Raw genomic sequence first — 20,679 nt, 5'->3', positions numbered from 1 at the left:
CTCACATAGTTAACATGTCACTTCAATCTGGAACATTCCCAAACGCGTTGAAAACTGCGGTCATTAAGCCTCTCCTAAAGAAGAGCAGTCTTGATGCCACAGTACTGAACAATTTCAGACCCATCTCAAATCTGCCGTTTTTTGGCAAAGTCCTTGAAAAAAGCTGTTTACCAACAGCTTACGAACTTTCTCCAAATGAACAACTCCTTTGATGTTTTCCAGTCAGGTTTTAGAGCCCACCACAGCACTGAGACTGCTCTTATCAAGGTGACAAATGACATCCGCCTGAACACTGATGCAGGCAAAGTCTCAGTCTTGATCCTGTTAGATCAGTGCTTCTCAAATAGTGGGGGGGGGGCGAGGCTCCGTCAAGGGGGGCGCGTTTGACCTCGGGGAACATGCTTTTTTATTTTTTTATTTTGATTTTTTTTACTGTCTTAAGGGCCGTTCACACCAAAGCGTCAAAAAACGCCTTGACGTCTCTCTATTTGGAGCCTTTGCATTTGAGGTTCAGACGCCCCCGACGCTCGTGTCTTTGACGCCGTGGACGAACGGGACAAAAATACTTGACGCGCGTCCGTTGCCCTGGAAACAAGAGCCCGGTCCCGCTCTTTTCCCGAAACAATGTCAGACCAGACTGAGAGAGACTTTAGTGTTTTTATGACATAAAACATCAGCGGAGGAGATCGGAGTCGACGACTGGGCGTGTTATATATTTACTACTCCACTAATGACACTGGATCAGTCCCGGTCTAGTCCTGGTCTAATACCGGTCTAGTCCCGGTCTGGTCCCGGTCTAGTCCTGGTCTAATCACGGTCTAGTCCCGGTCTAGTCCTTGTTTAGTCTCGGTCTAGTCTCGGTCTAGTCCTGGTTTGGTCCTGGTCCGGTCCTGGTGTAGTCCTCGGTGATTGTGGTGTATATATTTATTCTCCGTTCATGTTTGTGTTTCTCGTTCTGGTTCTCGGGTTTTTCTTCCTGATAATAACGTCGCTGCGTCTCTGGATACTCGTCCCTGATTGGTTGACGCGGCGCGTCTGACGCGAAAAGTTCAGCATTTTCAACTTCTTGACGCTGACGCCTTGGACGCGCGTCTTGGCCGCTGACGCCAAAACGCTGAAGACGCGCTGCGCTGACGCCAGATTCGCACCGCAAAAACGCAGGACGCTCTAGTCGCGCGTCCACATAGACTTTACATAGAAAGTGGACGCTTTGACGCTTTGGTCTGAACGGGCCTTTAGAATAAAGTGCAATTGCACTTCCACTACATTAGGGGGCAGTGGCGCTCTCATTGGCAGAGTGTGCGCAGGGAGCATTCGCTCGGTGGTGTAGGAGTTTTGTTTGCACTGAGCATGTGCGCTTTGCACACAGCACAGAGTTTGAGTATGAAGTGTAGACACGAAGTGTAGCAGACCCTCAAGTGACACCATGAAAACATATTTAACAGGGATGAGAAGACAGACGGAGAGAGACGGAGATAAAGAGACAAACGAAAAATCTCCCGAAAGCTAAGATGAGGAAATATGACGAAGCGTATGTAGCGCTTGGCTTCACTGTGACTACGGTGGGAGACGAGGAAAGACCGGTGTGTTACTGCGTCTAAAAATGTTGGCAGCCGACAGCATGAAGCCCAATAAATTAAGGCGTCACTTAAATACATTACACCCCAATCACTCTGATAAGCCGCTTGAGATTTTTCATCCCGCTTTGTGACTGCTACTTCAGTAAACCAGCGAGCGTTGTTGGCATCATATAAGGTGGCAGTGTTACGCACAGGTGAACTTATAACAATTTTATAGACAAATTATACTATTTATAGGCACGCGGGGGGGCGCAAGATGTTTTATTCGTCCTAGGGGGGGCATGACAGAAAATAATTGAGAAGCACTGTGTTAGATCTAAGTGCTGCTTTTGACACTGTCGATCATGGATCATGGAGACTAGAGGACTGGGTGGGCATCTCTGGTACTGTACTAAACTGGTTCAAGTCCTATCTAGAAGACAGGAAGTATCCATCCATCCATCCATTTTCGTCCGCTTATCCGGGGTCGGGTCGCGGGGGGAGCAGCCTAAGCAGGGACTCCCAGACTTCCTTCACCCCAGACACGTCCTCCAGCTCCTCCGGGGGGACCCCGAGGTGTTCCCAGGCCAGCCGAGAGACATAGTCCCTCCAGCGTGTCCTGGGTCTTCCCCGGGCCTCCTCCCGGCGGGACATGCCCAGAACACCTCCCGAGGGAGGCGCCCAGGAGGCATCCGGAACAGATGCCCGAGCCTCAACTGGCTCCTCTCGACGTGGAGGAGCAGCGGCTCTCTACTCCGAGCTCCTCCCGTGTGACTGAGCTCCTCACCCTATCTCTAAGGGAGCGCCCAGCCACCCTGCGGAGGAAACTCATTTCGAGCGCTTGTATCCACGATCTCGTCCTTTCGGTCACTACCCAGAGCTCATGACCATAGGTGAGAGTAGGAACGAAGACTGACCGGTAAATCGAGAGCTTCGCCTTTCGACTCAGCTCCTCTTCACCACAACGGTCCGATACAGCGACCGCATCACTGCCGAAGCTGCACCGATCCACCTGTCAATCTCACGTTCCGTCCTCCCCTCACTCGTGAACAAGACCCCGAGATACTTGAACTCCTCCACTTGAGGCAAAGACTCCCCACCCACCCGGAGAGGGCAAGCCACCTTTTTCCGGTCGAGAACCATGGCCTCGGACTTGGAAGAGCTGATCTTCATCCCAGCCGCTTCACACACTCGGCTGCAAACCGCCCCAGTGCACATTGCAGGTCCTGGTTCGATGAAGCCAACAGAACAACATCGTCCGCAAACAGCAGAGATGAAATCCTGTGGTCCCCAAACCGGACCCCCTCCGGCCCCTGACTGCGCCTAGAAATTCTGTCCATAAACACAATGAACAGAACCGGTGACAAAGGGCAGCCCTGGCGGAGTCCAACATGCACCGGGAACAGGTCTGACTTACTGCCGGCAATGAACACAGCTCCTGCTCCGGTCATACAGGGACCGGACAGCCCTTAGCAAAGGGCCCCGGACCCCATACTCCCAGAGCACCCCCCACAGGACACCACGAGGGACACAGTCAAATGCCTTCTCCAGATCCACAAAACACATGTGGACTGGTTGGGCAAACTCCCATGAACCCTCGAGCCCCCGATGGAGAGTGTAGAGCTGGTCCAGTGTTCCACGGCCAGGACGAAAACCACACTGCTCCTCCTGAATCCGAGGTTTGACTATCGGCCGGATTCTCCTCTCCAGTACCCTGGCATAGACCTTACCGGGAAGGCTGAGGAGTGTGATCCCCCTATAGTTGGAACACACCCTCCGGTCCCCCTTCTTATACAGAGGGACCACCACCCCGGTTTGCCAGTCCAGAGGTACTGTCCCCGACCGCCACGCGATGTTGAAGAGGCGTGTCAGCCAAGACCCACAACATCCAGAGACTTCAGGTACTCAGGACGGATCTCATCCAACCCCGGAGCCTTGCCACCAAGGAGCTTTAACCACCTCAGTGACTTCGGCCAGGGTGATGGATGAGTCCGCCTCCGAGTCCCCAGCCTCGGCCTCCTCCTCGGAAGACGTGACGGTGGGATTGAGGAGATCCTCAAAGTATTCCTTCCACCGCCGGACAACGTCCCCAGTCGAGGTCAGCAGCTCTCCCCCCGCACTGTAAACAGTGTTGGTGAAGAACTGCTTTCCCCTCCTGAGGCGCCGGAACGGTTTGCCAGAATCTCTTTTGAGGCCGTCCGATAGTCCTTCTCCATGGCCTCCCCGAACTCCTCCCAGCTCCGAGTTTTTGCCTCCGCGACCACACGGGCTGCAGCACGCTTGGCCCGCCGGTACCCGTCAGCTGCCTCAGGAGTCCCCCGAGCCAACAAGGCCCGATAGGACTCCTTCTTCAGCTTGACAGCATCCCTTACTTCCGGTGTCCACCACCGGGTTCTGGGGTTGCCGCCGCGACAGGCACCACAGACCTTACGCCCACAGCTCCGAGCAGCTGCATTGACAATAGAGGTCGAGAATGAAGCCCACTCGGACTCCATATCTCCGGCCTCCCCCGGAATCCGGGAGAAGTCCTCCCGGAGGTGCGAGTTGAAAGTCCCTCTGACAGAGGCTCTGCCAGACGTTCCCAACAGACCCTCACTACACGCTTGGGTCTGCCAGGTCTTTCCGGCTTCCTCCTCCGCCAGCGAACCCAACTCACAACCAGGTGGTGATCAGTTGACAGCTCAGCCCCTCTCTTCACCCGAGTGTCCAAGACACGCGGCCGGAGATCAGATGACACGACGACAAAGTCGATCATCGACCTCCGGCCTAGGGTGTCCTGGTGCCACGTGCACTTATGGACACCCTTGTGCTCGAACATGGTGTTCGTTATGGACAAACTGTGACTAGCACAGAAGTCCAATAACAAAACACCACTCGGGTTCAGATCGGGGAGGCCGTTCCTCCCAATCACCCCTCTCCAAGTGTCACTGTCGTTGCCCACGTGGGCCTTGAAGTCCCCCAGGAGAACAACGGAGTCCCCGGTCGGTGCACTGTCTAGTACCCCTCCCAAGGACTCCAAGAAGGCCGGGTACTCAGCACTGCTGTTCGGCCCGTAGGCCGACACCACAGTGAGAGACCTGTCCCCGACCCGAAGGCACAGGGACGCGACCCTCTCGTTCACCGGGGTGAACTCCAACACACAGCGACTGAGCTGTGGGGCAATGAGCCCACACCAGCCCGCCGCCGCTCCCCGCGGCCAACGCCAGAGAAATGGAGAGTCCAGCCCCTCTCAAGGAGTTGGGTTCCAGAGCCCAAACTGTGCGTGGAGGTGAGGCCGACTATATCTAGTCGGTAACACTCAACCTCCCGCACAAGGGAGGTTGAGACAGGAAGTATTTTGTTGAAATTGGAAACTGTGTCTCAGATGACATGGCCCTGACCTGTGGGGTGCCTCAGGGGTCAATCCTGGGCCCCCTGTTGTTCAATCTCTACATGCTGCCATTAGGCCAGTTAATAAGCAGCAATAATGTGTCCTACCACAATTATGCAGACGACACTCAGATCTACGTCTCTCTGGCAGCAGGAGACTATGGACCAGTGGACTCACTTTGTCACTGCATCCAACAGATCAGTGTGTGGATGCAAAACAACTTTCTCCAGCTAAACTCTGACAAGACTGAAGTCATAGTGTTTGGTCCACAGAAACAAAGTGACAGTGTCAGCAGTCACCTCCAGTCTCTCTCTCTAAAACCTTCAAATCAGGCAAGAAATCTAGGGGTAATAATGGACTCAGACTTGAACTTTAACAGCCACATCAAATCAATAACATCTGCAGCCTTTTACCATCTAAAAAACATAGCAAAAATCAAAGGTTTACTGTCTAAATCAGACTTGGAGAAACTTATCCATGCATTTGTCTCCAGTAGGTTAGATACTGTAATGTTCTGCTCACTGGTCTCTCCAAACGAGCTGTGAGACGCTGCAGAACATCCAGAACATCCAGAACATCCAGAACGCTGCAGCTCGGGTCCTGACTCGAACTAGGAAGTACGAGCACATAAGTCCTGTGCTCAGGTCTCTGCACTGGCTCCTGTGGCTCAGAGACTTTAAAGTGTCTCTGCTTGTACAAGTGTCTCCATGTCCGAGCACCAAAGTCCATCTGTGACATGTTAGTGTCATATGAACATCTCACACTCTGAGGAGCTCAGGGACCAACTCCTGCTGGTGCCCAGAGTCACGACTAAACAAGGGGAGTCAGAGTTTCAGGTTCATGCAGCTAAAACCTGGAACAGTCTGAACATGTGAGACAGACTCTTCTGTGACGCTGTTTAAATCCAGACTCAAAACATTTCTGTTTAACTGTGCATATAACTGAAAGGTTTTCATTCTGCACACTCTTGTCTCCAATTTATGTCTCTCTTTTTTAAATTTTAATCTTCATGATTATTTATGTTTTGATTTGTTTTTATTATGATTTTAATGTATTTCTTATTCTGTAAAGCACTTTGAATTACTTTGTGTACGAATTGTGCTGTACAAATAAACTTGCCTTGCCTTGCCTATATATATATATATATATATTGAGCAGCTGGTTAGCTCAATTGGGAAGTCACTGGACTTTCACATGGGAGACCCGGGTTGACACCAACTCCCCAAACAGAGATTGGGTACGAAACCCCAATAAGTATCACACTGAGCGAGGCAGGGACTGACCTGAAAGATAAGATCATGGCCCGAATGAACACAAGGCAACCCCGATGCCGGTTACAGAGGCTAAGTGAAGTACCATCTGAAAGTCTCCTAGACGATGTGAATGCAGCACTGACAGTGATCCCTACCACAACAATCACTGAAACCAATGAGCTGATATACACTTCAGCAGCAGTGATCCTAGATGTGTTGGGCTATAAGAGCAACCATGGGAGCCATGCGATACAATACCCACCATGGCAAAGACGGTTAGAGGCTAAAATCAAGGAGGTGCGGAGAGAAGTGAGCCAACTGTCAGAGGCCCAGAAAGGTGCAATGAAAAAGCAAGTGCCCAAGAGGTACAACCAGTTGCCCATACCTGAAGCACTCGAAACTGCCAAACAAAGGCTCCAAGCCTTGGCCAGCCGCCTAAAGAGGTACACACGAAGCCAGACGAATAACAACACAACACAACCGGCGAAAGTGTACGCTCAGTGGCAGGGTAATAACACCAGAGCAGACCCACCAAGGCTGGAGACTGAGAGGTACTGGAAAGGCATATGGGAAAGGGAGGCATCACATAACACCGATGCACAGTGGCTGGTGGATCTGAGAGAAGACCACAGCAACCTCCCTGAACAGAATCCAGTCACCATCACAGTGGCAGACATCCAGGGAAGAGTCTCAGGTATGAAAAACTGGACCGCACCGGGCCCTGACATGATCCATGCGTACTGGCTAAAGAAGCTCACTGCCCTCCACGAGCGCCTGGCAGCACAAATGAACCAGCTGCTAAGGGATGGGACTCACCCTGAATGGTTAACCCAAGGGCGTACGATCCTGATCCTAAAGGATCCCTCAAAGGGTGCAGTCCCATCCAACTATCGGCCAATAACCTGTCTCTCCACAACATGGAAGCTCATGTCAGGCATCATTGCGGCTAAGATAAGTGGGCACATGAATCAATACATGAGCGCAGCACAGAAGGGTATCGGCAAAAACACCAGAGGAGCCAAACACCAACTCCTGGTTGACCGAACAGTCGCCCGCGACTGCAGAACCCGTAAGACCAACCTGTGCACTGCCTGGACTGATTACAAGAAAGCCTACGACTCAATGCCACACACATGGATCACTGAGTGCTTGAAGCTGTACAATATCAACAGGACTCTAAGGGCGTTCATTGCGAACTCGATGCGGTTGTGGAAAACCACCCTTGAAGCCAAGGGGAAGCCACTTGCACATGTGTCCATCAAATGTGGCATATACCAAGGAGACTCACTGTCCCCACTACTGTTCTGCATAGGCCTGAACCCTCTCAGCCAAATAATCGACCGCACTGGCTATGGATACCGACTCAGAAACGGGGCCACCATCAGTCACCTCCTCTACATGGATGACATCAAGCTGTACGCTAAGAGTGAGCGAGACATCGACTCACTGATCCACACCACAAGGATCTACAGTACAGACATTGGGATGTCATTCGGGCTTGAGAAATGCAGCAGGATGGTGACAAAGAGAGGGAAGGTAGTCCACACAGAGGGGGTGTCACTCCCAGAGGGAACAATTGCAGACGTTGAGGACAGCTACAAGTACCTTGGTATCCCACAAGCAAATGGCTCCTCGAAGAGGCAACAAGGAAAGCGGCTACGGCCAAATACCTGCAAAGAGTGAGGCAAGTCCTTAGAAGCCAGCTCAATGGCAAGAACAAGGTGCAGGCAATCAACAGCTACGCCCTGCCAGTGATCAGATACCCTGCAGGGATTGTAAGCTGGCCAAAGGAGGAGATACAGACCACAGATGTTAAGACACGAAAGCTCCTGACCTGCATGGAGGGTTCCATCCCAAATCCAGCACCCTGAGACTGTACGCAGGCCGGAAGGAAGGGGGCCGAGGACTAGTGAGTGTGGGAACCACTGTCCAGGATGAAACATCCAAGCTCCTTGAGTACATCAAGGACAAGGCCCCGGCAGATGAGGTGCTCAGAGAATGTCTCAGACAGTGGGGTCCAGAGGAAGAGGTGCTGGAGGGACCATCATGGCAGGACAAACCCCTACATGGGGCGAACCACCGGAACATAACTGAAGTGGCTGATATCAACAAATCCTACCAATGGCTTGAGAGGGCTGGTCTGAAGGACACACAGAGGCACTGATCCTGGCTGCTCAGGAGCAGGACCTGAGCACTCGAGCAATAGAGGCCCAGATCTACCACACCAGACAAGACCCACGGTGTAGACTGTGCAAAGAGGCTCCTGAGACAGTCCAGCACATAACTGCAGGGTGTAAGATGCTGGCAGGGAAAGCATACATGGAGCGACATAACCAAGTGGCGGGCATAGTGTACAGAAACATCTGTGCAGAGTACAGGCTGGAAACCCCAGGATCAAGGTGGGAAACACCTCCAAAGGTTATGGAGAATGACCGAGCCAAGATCCTGTGGGACTTCAGATACAGACTGACAGGATGGTGATGGACCAACCAGACATAGTGGTGGTGGATAAGAAACAGAGCAGAGCCGTGGTGGTTGACATCGCAATACCAAGCGATGGTAATATCAGGAAAAAGGAACACGAGAAGCTAGAGAAATACCAGGGGCTCAAGGAAGAGCTGGAGAGAGCCTGGAAAGTAAAGGCATCAGTGGTGCCTGTGGTGATCGGACACTCGGGGCTGTAACCCCCAAACTGGAAGAGGCTACAACAGATACCGGGAAAAACAATGGAACATCTCAGTCCAGAAAAGTGCAGGACAGGAACAGCAAAGATACTGCGCAGAACTCTCAAGCTCCCAGGCCTCTGGTAGACGACCCGAGCTCAATGAGGGTGAGAGACCAACCACCGTGGAAGGTGAGAAACACATTTTTTTTTATTTTTTTTTTAACATTTGTCGTTTGTTTTTGTTTTCCAATATAATATATATTGTGCCCATCCCTAGCTTTATTGTCTGTTTTGGATGGAATCTTGTAAATGACATTGCACTTGATCTCCCTCCTTGTTTTCTTTTGTTTTTATTAGAAGAAACATAAAGCATTAAACATTATAAAAAGAAGACAAAATTATTTTATATTATTATTCATTTGGCTGTAATATCCCACAGTATGACATAACACATATCTCAAAGGAGAATGATGTAATCTGAAACACAACAGAGAGTAATTTCTGCTGTTCTAATCTGGACTCACCACGAATTTTAAGATGTTTAGTGATGCTCTTAGTACCACACTCCTTCTTCTTCAGTTTGCCAAACAGATTGTTTAAAACATGGTCTGTTTTGTTAGAAGGCTTTTTCAAATTCTGGTGAATCTCTGGGGTCATAAACAGGACCTGCAGTACACTGTTCAGGTAACAGGTGGCGCCCTGGTTCCTCAGTCCATAAGGAACTAGATAAAGACAAAAAAGAGAGGAAATTTAAAACTTAAAAAATCCAATCTCGCACATGATACATATGATATGTAAGGAAAACAGGGACCTTGTTTTGGTGGGTCATTTTGGACTGTCTCTTCAGTCTTTGTGAAGAAGACTGCTTTGGACGACCTGTGGAAAACAGCTGTGTTACAGTTTTGGACATACACATGTTTTCTCACATCAGAAAACCCAAAAATGGTTTGTATTTTATGCCTTTCATTGTGGGTACTTCTTTATTATTTGCTGTTTATTCACATAAAGGCTAAATAATAAACAATTAAGGTTATAGTACACTTTATTAATCCCTCATGACAGGAATTTATTTTCTACATTTGACCCATTCTTCAATCATTGCTGTCTTCACTGCTCCTGATTGAAGAGCAGTGAGGAGCAGGGGACTCATCTCCAGATCTTGAGCCAGTCTTGGTCAGGACTACCTTAGCTGGAGATATTGAAGCTTGGGCATGTTTTGGGGTAGCTGGGTCAAACTGGAGTGACCAGAGGAAACCCAACCAGACACAAGTAGAACATGCAAACTCCACACAGAAAGACTCGAGAATCAAACCCTGAACCTTCTTACTGTGAGACAGAAATGCTGGCCACTTGTTCAGCGTGAAGTACACTTCATTCAAAAAACCTTTAATGTGTTATCAATGGGCCTCATTCATAAACTTTTTTTTTTTTTTCATTCACAAATCTGGGAGAATGTCTGAAAGAACAAATTCTGCACAATTAGCATTCTTGCTATAATCTGGCATATTTACACTGCAATGTTGTCGATGTTCATTAATATGCACTGTCCCTATTAAATAAATAAATAAATACAATAAAATAAAAATTATGCAGATGACACTCAGATCTACATCTCACTGCAGCAGGAGACTATGGACCAATGTTTTAATTTGTTTTTATTATGATTTTAATGTTTTTCTTATTCTGTAAAGCACTTTGAATTACTTTGTGTATGAATTGTGCTGTACAAATGAACCTGCCTTGCCTTGCTAAGTTGCAGTGTGAAAACAAACATACTCACTTTTTTCCACATGGCGCTTCAACCTAAAATCAAAACAGTGATTGAATTATTTTATAATATGAGAGAACACACTCTCTGACTGTGATGCTAACCTTCTGAAGTTCAGAGCGGTAAGTGGTGGTGTAGTGTCCTTCTCTTCCACTGCCCTCATGATCCACCACTCCACACAGAGAGTAAGTCTCTCCCTGTAACAATGGATTAACTAGATGGTTTAACAGGCAGAACTATACCCAGTGCCTGAAATACACCTGACAGGGATTAAAAAGGCTCGATTATTCCGTCAGTATATACTGGACTAAGCAAAAGCAGACAAGGAGAGATTTATCTATGTGTTTGTCTCCACTAGTCCTAGTGGACCTAGTCCTCTCTCAAATCTGGACAACATGCCAAAATCTGAGTAAAAATGTATCATGTGGTATACCTCAGAAATTCTGAATGTAGATTTTAAGAAATTTAGAGTCTTAATAACAAAATCTGCATTTTCGCTCTCTTTTGTTGCTAACTTTACTAATTCCTTTATTTGTAAGCATAAATACAATCTAGAAATGTCATTTGCAAATAATATATTATGGACCCGATCTCGCCCCCAATCTTAGCTCTAGTACCAGTGTGGAGCTTGGAGTTCTAAACAGGAGGTGTCTGAACATCAGGTGGAGTGGAGCAGTCTGAGGGCAGCTGTGGCGCTTTCAGTGAATTGTCAGAATTGTAAAAATAAATATCAAACGTGTTCACTGAAAAACAACATGTAACCTGCTCAAGACTTTTTTTTATTTAGAAATTTATTAGGATGATAAATGCTTAACATTCATAACATGTTCATGTGCTGTGTGGGAGTCGTCCAGATGCCCTCCCACAGCAGAGCACAGCCCTCCCTCAGCTCTACTACTACTACTGTATCACCTCAGCTCTACTACGACTACTACTACTCACTCAGCTCTACTACGACTACTACTGCTCAGCTCTACTACGACTACTACTGTATCAGCTCAGCTCTACTACGACTACTACTGTATCACCTCAGCTCTACTACGACTACTACTGTATCAGCTCAGCTCTACTACGACTACTACTGTATCACCTCAGCTCTACTACGACTACTACTGTATCACCTCAGCTCTACTACGACTACTACTGTATCACCTCAGCTCTACTACGACTACTACTGTATCACCTCAGCTCTACTACGACTACTACTACGACTACTACTGTATCACCTCAGCTCTACTACGACTACTACTGTATCACCTCAGCTCTACTACGACTACTACTGTATCACCTCAGCTCTACTACGACTACTACTGTATCACCTCAGCTCTACTACGACTACTACTGTATCACCTCAGCTCTACTACGACTACTACTGTATCACCTCAGCTCTACTACGACTACTACTGTATCACCTCAGCTCTACTACGACTACTACTGTATCACCTCAGCTCTACTACGACTACTACTGTATCACCTCAGCTCTACTACGACTACTACTGTATCACCTCAGCTCTGCTCTATGATTTGGTTTGATCTGAATCTGTACAAAAGCTGCTCATTCACATGAGGCTGTTTACAATGATGTCCTGAAGTCTGTTTTCTTACTCTGTCTGTGTCCTAATGCTGCCATGTCAGATTTCCTCACATTCTCATGGCCGGACTCGAGTATCAGCGCCTTCACTGACAGCTCAATGGTTGTGACAGCGGAGCAGACGCACGTCTCATATCTGAGCATAACATCAAACATTTATATGACAATAAACATATTGCATAATCCACGACACTTCCACCTGTGTGGGACCAAATGCAGTGGACACCAGTGAGACGAGCATGTGAGCGGTCAGCGGAAGCAGAGGTGGACACCTCAGGTGAGACAGGAGCAGGAGCAGCGGGTCTGCTCTGGGAGTGCATATGAGACACTGGTGTTAAACAAATGTAGAGAAAACAAGCGCAATCAGAGATAGCAACCTGAGCCCCTATGAGGCGTTATGTGTCTGCCAACTTGTGGAGTGTTCCAAACACAAACTCAGACAGTTCTGTCACGGCACATCCAAAATTCTCTCTTGGTGGTTCCTCTGCTGGTGTGTTCTTGCATCGTGAGGCTCCGGAGCTGTTTTATTGTCACATATATAAGTTTTCCCCACAGCCTCTGTGCTGCCTGTGATGAGACAAACACTGCACACTTTACCCACACTGGCACTGATTTTAAATGCCACAGCGCTCACAGATTGGTTCAGATGTCATCACCATATATGGACTTGTACCGTCCCACTCCAGCCTCCAGCACCAAGTACAGACCCACCTGGACACGCCCCCTCTTTAATGCTAGTGCTAGTGCTAAGATCGGGGGCAAGATCGGGCCCTATATCTTAAATCAACCTATCCGTAATAATGTGAAGCAGCAACATTATATGTTTTATTCTTTATCATCATCAAAACACTGCTGAAGCTTTATGGTCCATTGTTCAACAGCAGTGACGTTTAGGAGAGACAGGGAAGACACTTTGGGAATAAAAAACTGATAGCGGTATGCATTTATATTTAGTATCCTGAACAAACTAATTCCAAACTCTACATTTGGATTTAATCAGGTCCACCTGTTTATATTTTCAATAAGATGGAAGAAGATCGAATCAAAAATCGAGATCAATCAATATGGGGGAAAAGATCTTGATCCTTTTTTTCCTCAGCCCTTGTTGTAAAAAACAAAAAACAAAACAAATCTTTATGTAGAAAACACTTCCACGTGGAACACTAATGAAACAAATCCATTGTTTGAGCAAAGTTTGATGTCTTACTAGATAATAACCGTTTTGGCTACCCGGAGCTCACTGAAAAGTGGGTAGCCCACCATCCCAGAACTCTGAGCTAGCAACAGAATATCCAGTTATTTTAATAGCTCCATTGTATAATCCAGCAGTCTAGGCCAGACTAGTCCCTGTCTGGACAGAGGCCAATGCTACCCCGACTATTCTCACCTGTGTTCGTAAAGTCTCTGTCGGCTCCACCTCATGGTCTGAATTCAGATGTGGTTTTATCGTACTCATCCAGTCGATATGCTTCAGATACAAAACCAGAATCTTAGGAGAAGTTGTAATTTCATATCCCTAAAAACAGAGAAACCCTGTCAGTTTGGACCCACAGCCCAGCTGCCTCAGTGTATAATGAAACATTACTTCTCTCTTCCTTGAAACAAACACATTAAAAAATCTCAAAGTGCTACAAAATGAGAACAACTGAACATCCAACAAGTGAAATATTTTTTCCATTTTGGTTTCTTTGGAACTTACCTCCTTGATGTTTTCTCTGCAATGATCACAAAACTCTCCAGTGAGATCAAAGTGTTGAAATATCTGTTGAATTCCTTCCTCCTGTGAAAACAGAAGGAATTAGTTTGTGCACTGTTCATGTTGTTCATGCTTAAAAAAGTCTGCACCAACCACACTGTCAGAGGAAGGCAGTGGAAGAATCCAGAACTGAGAACTCTTCTCCCTGATGCAGTGTCCTTTAGAACAGACTGTTTTGTTTGACCGCTGTCCACGAAAGCCCTGGAGGAGAGAGATGGACAGGATTTATAAATGTTATTGCCAAGTCTCTGATCCTCTTGGCTGTTTTAGTCAAAATTATGACTATGAAGTAAAGTATGTGTGTGCATTCTTATTGTGATGGATACGAGCAGTGCTGGGAGGAATCAAGACCCCATTATCACCATCTACACTGGGGAAAGTGTATAACCCTGATAATGTATTTTTATAACTACAAGGACAAGTAGGTGGTTCTCTGGGCTGCACGGGATAAAGGGGGTTTGTTTCTATTCTGAGTTGACTGCAGGAGTTTGACCCCATCTGTGAGGAGTTCAGAGTTCTGAAAGAGATTTGGCATGAGGTAAGCCAAGCTGAAATAAATGTGTTCCTCAAGAAAATTCTAATTTGTGTGGCTTATAAAGACATTTTTACTATAAGCTTCATCAGAGCCCTGATGAAGACTAAGTAGTCAAAATGCGTTGGCGTGACTATTAATAAATTCACCACAAATCAGAGTGCCTCTGCTCTCCTTTTTTCCATACCACAAGAATCTAAGCCCTCGGGTTTGATGAGCACCTGTATGTATAAGTTTTTGATCCAGTGCAGCACTCCAACATTGTTATTTTTGTACCTTCTTTTCTGTGTTGCTGAGTGCCTCTACCCTTTTTTTTTTAAATGCATGTGAAATCTTAGTTACCTAGTGTGTTGTAGTTGTAAAACTGTAGTTCTCTGAGTATGTATCAGTTCAATCACTTTATTTATCCCCACGGGACATTTAAAAGGCACAGAGTACCAGAGTTTGATACATAACATAAGAGCTCATGTTTAAAGTGCTATTTTACAGTTTCTGTATCATTAACTAAAACATGTATGTGTCTTAATTGCATAATGGTAAAGGTATTTGTCCAGATCCGAAGGTTGGCAGTTTGAAACCCACTCTCTCGTTTAACATCATTGGTCGAGTGCTCAGATGCCCCGGCCCACAGGTTGGTGGTGTGATTCTAGCTCTCATAAATTAATGCTGTCATTGTGTCCTTGGGCAAGACACTTAACCCCCCTCGCACCCAGTGTCTGCGTACCCTGGTGTGTGGATGTGTGAGTGGTTCTTTGATGTAAAGTGCTTTGAATGCCTTGAAGGAAAAGCACTGTAAAAATTTGACCATTTACCATAATAATTATTTAATTATTTGAATATCATGAATCACTTTTCATTGTAAAAATGTCAGTGTTATTGCTGTACTCCGTGTTTCTTGAGAGTTACTGTTTGACATCTGGGTCCAGTCAAGGTGGTAACGGAGGAAACAGGGTTCAGATTTTTGACATTCAAATGTCTCTTATTCAGAAACTAGAGGAACTATTGAAATAAGTAAAGTATCAGAATGTAGGAAAGAGTTACACTCCAACAGGGTCAAGTTAAACCTGTGAGATTCTTTCAAATTGTTGACAAAAAATTTAAAAACTCATGTTGGTGACGGAGGGAATGAAATATGCAGCACTTTTTGGGCAATAAATCCAAACAGTGATAACTCTTGGTTCTCACTTCCATATCCTTAACAAACTGGTTTGAATATTTGCTTCATATAGTTTTCTACCATATGGTACAAGATTAGGTTGAAAAACCTCTGACTTTTTGACTCATGAGATTTTTTATTAAGAAAGTTCATGGTAACGGAGGGAAAAGTAACGGAGGGAAAATTGTACAAACAAGTAGAAGGTGCAGGATTTTACATCATTTTTTGTTTTTTCTTCTGAATACTTTAATATTACTTCAAAATGAAAGAAACTATTTCTATAAAATATGTCAGTCCTTCCAAGAACATTTTTATCATTTTAAATACTTTTTTTTTTTTTTTTTTTTTAATCATGTCCCTTCATCAACAGTTCAAAGATGATAACACAAGATATGATGAAATACATCCATTTATTTACATGATTAACTTTTCCTTTAGAACCAATATTTATATATATGATATATGCAAAAAGTATTAATAAAGAGTGATTATAAAGTTCATTCAAGTTCCAATGTCTCCATACTTGGAAACTACACGGACGGAGCGGGTGCACATGGTTAGCATGACTAGGAGATGACTAGTAAATTTCGAATGCTCATCATGTCCATTCAAACACTGTAAGTAAGTCTTTATTTATATAGCACTTTTCACAGCTATTTTTTTGTCACAAAGACACTTTACAGAGCATTATTCATTCACTCTATACCTGATGAGTGTAAACTACTGTTGTAGCCACACCTGCCCTGGGGGAGACTGACAGAAGAGCAGCTGCCATGCCAATCGGCACCGACAGTCCCCCCCCCCCCCCCCCCCCCCCCACACACACACACACACACACACACATTTCTGTGGAATGAGTCTACAGTTTGGTGAAAAGATTGGTTGATGTCATAATTTGGGGGAATAGTATATTGCCAATGAGGTAAAGATGAAAATATTGGAAAAAAGGTGAAAAAACGCCTTTTTTTTTTTTTTTTTGGCATTAAATTGAGCCAAAATCAAATGTGTTTTGAGAATAATTTTTTCACTGAATGTTGTCACCACATGTGTTCTTTGCATATGGGCGGCAGTCGCTCAGTTGGTAGAGCATTTGCCCACTGATCTGAAGGTTGGCAGTTTGATTCCAGCTCTTCACATAAAAAAAAACAAACAAAAAAACATCACAGGTTGAGTGGTCAGATCCACTGACCCACAGGCTGGGTCAGTATGTGTGTGTGTGTGTGTGTGTGTATATATATACTATATATATATATATATATATATATATATATATATATATATATATATATATATATATATATATATATATATATATATATATATATATATATTTTTTTTTTTTTTTGTATATATATACATATATGAGTTTGATATTTGATCTAGTGTTTTGCGTCTGCTTGCAGAGCCTTTCTGCAGGCAGCAGTGTGGTTTTGTTTCCTGGCTCTGGTTCATCAGACAGTAGTTTATGATAGAATGGTCAATGTTTTTTTTATATTTTATATAGTGCTTTTACAGCGCTTTACAACAAAGACCCACACACCTGACAGGTATTTACCTGTACACAGACACTGGGGCGAGGTGGGTTCAGTGTCTTGCCCAAGAATGGTGGCGTTTAGATACAATTTTTAAGCCTTTTTTAGTTATTAGTAATTTAATTCTGCTCCTTATATTTTTGATATAATTTTTAAATGATAATTGAGAGTTCATTGTGAGACCTAATTACTTGTTTTCTTGCCATCTACCATAAGTACTGGATCTCCAGCTCTGTTTGAGAAAAAATACACATGGGGTGTTTCTCAAGTCCCAGGATTCTTCCTCCAAAGAGCACTTTGTAGCACTCATCTGGAGTCAGCTCCTCTGAAGCAGAGTCAAGTGTCCTGCTCACAGCTCCTGGGAGGGCATCTGGAACAGGCTCTGGAGGGAGCGACTGTGCTGTGTCATGTGACCAAATCAATCATGATAAAAGTCAGAGTATTCAGAAGTATCTTTATGTGCATTAAAACATGTGAATGACGAAGGCTGAGTAAATCCTCTGTTGTCAGCATAAACAACTTATGCTGATCATTAGTCTAAAGAAATAAATGGACAGGCTGAAATATATATGAATGATAGGCTAATTGTATTCAAAATCCCCTTTTTTAAGAGATTCTGCTGCTTTTGTCCTGATAGAATTCATTCAGTCTGATAATAGTGTTATCTGCAGCAATGTGGCTAAAACAGCAGAATGTTTACTTCTTTTCTATTGTAGAATAAGTTTTATTTGACTAAAATGCATTTTTCCACTTAAAGGTTGTATGGAGGATTTTTTTTTTTTTGTTTTTTTTTTTTTTGTTTCAAATTGTCAGTGATAGATTATAGATGCAGTCGCCTTGTAATTATGATGACCAAAAAAAAGAGAATAAAAATTCATCAACTCTGGACGTGGTGGGGCTAAACATTTGCCAACAGATAACGACACTGCCTCGTTATCTGTGAGCTGACAGGCTGTCAATCAAACTCCCTACGTTTCTAGTGTAACTGACTTGCCTGCGCCGCCGGTACGTGGTTTACGTACGACTGTCACGCAGTCCACAGACGCAAGACGCACAGACGCTGTTTACTCCACCAACGCAACAGTTCTTAGCGGCTTTTTTTGACCTATATCTTCCTCGCAGTTCGCACAAAGTTTGTTGTGATGGCGACAAGAATCCAGGAGCAGTTCGCCGCAAAAGAAAGTCAGTTTTTGAGGTGAAAGAAGAAGACAAGGGGAAAAGCAGCGAAGCCAAACTAAGGTGATTCTTGAAGATTCATTCCAGCGATGGCGCGACTGAAGCAGACGCAGGGTCTAAAGACTGACGCACTGGTCCACAAATTACTCCTGGACAGGAAACTTCTGCTTATTATGAAAACCTACTTTATTTCCAAGAGCTGAGACAAACGTTTTTCAGGACACGAAAGCGATATCCTATGTCTGAAAACGTAATTTTCAAGGCAAAGAAAGAGTCCGCTTGCTGCTGCGTGTTGTAGTTAGTTCATTCGCACGGAATCTCCGCGCACCGTTCTCTCTTCTCTCCTCTCCCTGCTCCGCGCTTCTCGTCCGCGCACGAAATGTCCGCCCCCCTCCCCCCGCTCCTCACTTCTCCGTCTTGTCTAACCAACACTGTAGTTAGTTGTTTACAAGTCATGTGCAGCACCGGCTGGGAATAAATTCTTTTTACTTTTAATCGATCGATTCCAGTTGTGATTTTTGATAGAACACGCCTAACATGACGTAGATCTGTCCGAAATGCTTCAGAATCTGAGGATCCTGCAATTCTCTGCAGCCTTCTGCTTTGTTATTGCATGGATAAACAATGGTGTCATCAGCATAAAACTGACATGTCCATATTTCAAGAGTTTATTTTTTGAAATGTTGATGAATATGTCTTACAGATCATCAAAAAACAAACTTCTGTGTCTCAGAAAATTTGAATATTATGAAAAAGTTCGATATTGCTAATCAGCCCATTCACTGAAAACACCTGCAGAGGTTTCCTGAGCCTTTCAATGGTTTCTCAGTCTGAGACAGTCATTGACAGGACAGAAGACTGTCCCTCACACCTTCCACAAGGAGAAAGACACAAAAGGTCACTGCTAAAGAAGCTGGGTGTTCAGAGTGCTGTATCCAAGCAGATTCAGAAAAAACTTCAATGGAAAAAAAATGTGTGGAGCCACTACGCAAAGACGAAAACTCTGTGGGACGAGATGATGTCAGAAGAGTCTGACGTGGAGAAAATGAACTGGACTGTTGCACAGTGTCCAAAGTCTCTACAGATGCAAGCAGATTTAGCGTGTTTCTTTCTCTTTGGAGAATATGCACTTCATGTTGTAAATACTGATGTTTGCAAAATAAATAAAATAATTATAATAAACTTTGAATGCTTATGTAAAAATATGACACTCAATAATCACCTGGGTTTTGGTTTCTACAATGTTAGTACACATGTAATATTACTGAACACATTCAAATGATCACATAGTTAAAGGTGCTATGTAACACAAAATGGAGCAGCAGAGCACATAGTGTATTACCACATGACACCACAAGGTGGAGCAAAGTGTTTTCTATTTGAGAAGAAACTCAGCCTAAAGATATAGATATGCAAATATCTATGACTGAGTGTATGATTATTATTAATATAATGTAATGTAATAATAATTATAATGTAAGTAAAAGTACTTACTGAGAGCGTCCTCTGACAGTGGTGAGAGTAGACACACTAGTGCAGGGTTCACATCCTCACAGCCTTTACATAAAAGGCTGTACTGGCAGGAAGCCACACCCATTTTGACAGTGTATAAAATGTTTCATAGAGAATTTGAGCTGCATAGTGTCATAACTAGTTTTAGATATAGCATTAGTAATACTAGCAGTAGTAGTAGTAGTTTATTTGGTCATTTTGCAGCACTACAAAGAAAAAAGAAAAAAAAAAAAAAGACAGACTACAACCCCAGCATTGATTTAAGCCCCTCCCATATCTCCGAGCGCTCAGGTCCTGGACTGTTTAAAGCAGTCCAGTCTCTCTTCTTCTCAGTCACTCCTCTGCTGCTCGGTAGATGCTTTTTTCTTAATTATGTTTTGTGGGTGTCCTCAGCCAATAGCAGATCTGGTATGATTTATTTTATAACAGAGGCTGTCAGCGACAGTGGAGGCCTCGAGTGCACTTTTGCCCACTTTCAGTCAGCACAACAGCAGCAATTAGTGCTGACCTAATACCATGTGTCCACTGAGAGGCTGCGCACATACTGTATCACTGTATGGTACAGTAACTGCACCATGGTGGACAGGGAAAGGCTTCAGAGGGTCGTCAAGACAGAGCAGAAGATCATCTGCTGCCACCTCCCTGATGAACATCTACTCCTCCCACTGCCTCAGCCAAGCTAAAATATGATCAAGGACTGCTCCCACCCTGGCTCTGAGTGGTTTGACCTGCAGTGTGTAACGTGTGGTAGTGGTCCGGCGGAGAGTGCTAGCTATAGCCCTTAACATGTGCTCTGGGAGCTGAGAGAA

This window comes from Boleophthalmus pectinirostris, unplaced genomic scaffold (genome assembly GCF_026225935.1).
Source record: "Boleophthalmus pectinirostris isolate CB_2022bp ecotype Guang Dong unplaced genomic scaffold, ASM2622593v1 HiC_scaffold_23, whole genome shotgun sequence".
In the NCBI taxonomy this organism is placed as follows: Eukaryota; Metazoa; Chordata; class Actinopteri; order Gobiiformes; family Gobiidae; genus Boleophthalmus; species Boleophthalmus pectinirostris.
Note: the sequence above shows the minus strand (reverse complement) of the source record.